The sequence below is a fragment of the Gnatocerus cornutus genome, unplaced genomic scaffold, assembly GCF_029298725.1.
Source record: "Gnatocerus cornutus isolate USDA-ARS CGAHR unplaced genomic scaffold, icGnaCorn1.1 ctg00000060.1, whole genome shotgun sequence".
Lineage (NCBI taxonomy): Eukaryota > Metazoa > Arthropoda > Insecta > Coleoptera > Tenebrionidae > Gnatocerus > Gnatocerus cornutus.
Genome location: NW_028275405.1, coordinates 329,988 through 333,291, shown reverse-complemented (window position 1 = coordinate 333,291; position 3,304 = coordinate 329,988).

Genomic DNA, 3,304 nt, shown 5'->3' with positions numbered 1-3,304 from the left:
AGAAAACAACGAAAATCGGCGAGAAATCGTTGTTTTGCATCGAAATATGCGGTTTTCTGTAAGAATTTTGATGGTTTCGTGCAGAATTCTGCTGTTTTCTTGCAATTCAGCCGTAGAATCTTGGTAAAAAGTGATGATTTTGTAGATTTCGTGCTCTTCTTTGCGAATTCAAGCCAGAAAACAACGAAAAACGGCGAGAAATCGTTGTTTTGCATCGAAATATGCGGTTTTCTGTAAGAATTTTGATGATTTCGTGCAGAATTCGGCGGTTTTCTTGCAATTCAGCCGTTGAATCTTAGTAAAAAGTCATGATTTTGTAGATTTCGTGCTCTTCTTTGCGAATTCAAGCCAGAAAACAACGAAAATCGGCGAGAAATCGTCGTTTTGCATCGAAATATGCGGTTTTCTGTAAGAATTTTGATGATTTCGTGCAGAATTCTGCTGTTTTCTTGCAATTCAGCCGTTGAATCTTGGTAAAAAGTCATGATTTTGTAGATTTCGTGCTCTTCTTTGCGAATTCATGCCAGAAAACAACGAAAATTGGCGAGAAATCGTCGTTTTGCATCGAAATATGCGGTTTTCTGTAAGAATTTTGATGATTTCGTGCAGAATTCTGCTGTTTTCTTGCAATTCAGCCGTTGAATCTAGGTAAAAAGTCATGATTTTATAGATTTCGTGCTCTTCTTGGCGAATTCAAGATAGAAAACAACGAAAATCGGCGAGAAATCGTTGTGTTGCATCGAAATATGCGGTTTTCTGTAAGAATTTTGATGGTTTCGTGCAGAATTCTGCTGTTTTCTTGCAATTCAGCCGTTGAATCTAGGTAAAAAGTCATGATTTTGTAGATTTCGTGCTCTTCTTGGCGAATTCAAGATAGAAAACAACGAAAATCGGCGAGAAATCGTTGTTTTGCATCGAAATATGCAGTTTTCTCTAGGAATTTTGATGATTTCGTGCAGAATTCTACTGTTTTCTTGCAATTCAGCCGTTGAATCTTGGTAAAAAGTCATGATTTAGTAGACTTCGTGCTCTTCTTTGCAAATTCATGCCAGAAAACAACGAAAATCGGCGAGAAATCGTCGTTTTGCATCGAAATATGCGGTTTTCTGTAAGAATTTTGATGATTTCGTGCAGAATTCTGCTGTTTTCTTGCAATTCAGCCGTTGAATCTTGGTAAAAAGTCATGATTTTGTAGATCTCGTGCTCTTCTTTGCGAATTCAAGCGAGAAAACAACGAAAATCGGCGAGAAATCGTCGTTTTGCATCGAAATATGCGGTTTTCTGTAAGAATTTTGATGATTTCGTGCAGAATTCTGCTGTTTTCTTGCAATTCAGCCGTTGAATCTAGGTAAAAAGTCATGATTTTATAGATTTCGTGCTCTTCTTGGCGAATTCAAGATAGAAAACAACGAAAATCGGCGAGAAATCGTTGTTTTGCATCGAAATATGCGGTTTTCTGTAAGAATTTTGATGGTTTCGTGCAGAATTCTGCTGTTTTCTTGCAATTCAGCCGTTGAATCTAGGTAAAAAGTCATGATTTTGTAGATTTCGTGCTCTTCTTGGCGAATTCAAGATAGAAAACAACGAAAATCGGCGAGAAATCGTTGTTTTGCATCGAAATATGCAGTTTTCTCTAAGAATTTTGATGATTTCGTGCAGAATTCTGCTGTTTTCTTGCAATTCAGCCGTTGAATCTTGGTAAAAAGTCATGATTTTGTAGATTTCGTGCTCTTCTTTGCGAATTCAAGCCAGAAAACAACGAAAATCGGCGAGTAATCGTCGTTTTGCATCGAAATATGCGGTTTTCTGTAAGAATTTTGATGATTTCGTGCAGAATTCTGCTGTTTTCTTGCAATTCAGCCGTAGAATCTTGGTAAAAAGTGATGATTTTGTAGATTTCGTGCTCTTCTTTGCGAATTCAAGCCAGAAAACAACGAAAATCGGCGAAAAATCGTTGTTTTGCATCGAAATATGCGGTTTTCTGTAAGAATTTTGATGATTTCGTGCAGAATTCTGCTGTTTTCTTGCAATTCAGCTGTTGAATCTTGGTAAAAAGTCATGATTTTGTAGATTTCGTGCTCTTCTTTGCGAATTCAAGCCAGAAAACAACGAAAATCGGCGAGAAATCGTCGATTTGCATCGAAAAATGCGGTTTTCTGTAAGAATTTTGATGATTTCGTGCAGAATTCGGCGGTTTTCTTGCAATTCAGCCGTTGAATCTTAGTAAAAAGTCATGATTTTGTAGATTTCGTGCTCTTCTTTGCGAATTCAAGCCAGAAAACAACGAAAATCGGCGAGAAATCGTCGTTTTGCATCGAAATATGCGGTTTTCTGTAAGAATTTTGATGATTTCGTGCAGAATTCTGCTGTTTTCTTGCAATTCAGCCGTTGAATCTTGGTAAAAAGTCATGATTTTGTAGATTTCGTGCTCTTCTTTGCGAATTCAAGCCAGAAAACAACGAAAATCGGCGAGAAATAATCGTTTTGCATCGAAATATGCGGTTTTCTGTAAGAATTTTGATGATTTTGTGCAGAATTCTGCTGTTTTCTTGCAATTCAGCTGTTGAATCTTGGTAAAAAGTCATGATTTTGTAGATTTCGTGCTCTTCTTTGCGAATTCAAGCCAGAAAACCACGAAAATCGGCGAGAAATCGTCGTTTTGCCTCGAAATATGCGGTTTTCTGTAAGAATTTTGATGATTTTGTGCAGAATTCTGCTGTTTTCTTGCAATTCAGCCGTTGAATCTTGGTAAAAAGTCATGATTTTGTAGATTCCGTGCTCTTCTTTGCGAATTCAAGATAGAAAACAACGAAAATCAGCGAGAAATCGTCGTTTTGCATCGAAATATGCGGTTTTCTCTAAGAATTTTGATGATTTCGTGCAGAATTCTGCTGTTTTCTTGCATTCAGCCGTTGAATCTTGGTAAAAAGTGACGATTTTGTAGATTTCGTGCTCTTCTTTGCGAATTCAAGCCAGAAAACAACGAAAATCGGCGAGAAATCGTCGTTTTGCATCGAAATATGCAGTTTTCTCTAAGAATTTTGATGATTTCGTGCAGAATTCTGCTGTTTTCTTGCAATTCAGCCGTTGAATCTTGGTAAAAAGTCATGATTTTGTAGATTTTGTGCTCTTCTTTGCGAATTCAAGCCAGAAATCAACGAAAATCGGCGAGAAATCGTCGTTTTGCATCGAAATATGCGGTTTTCTGTAAGAATTTTGATGATTTCGTGCAGAATTCTGCTGTTTTCTTGCAATTCAGCCGTAGAATCTTGGTAAAAAGTGATGATTTTGTAGATTTCGTGCT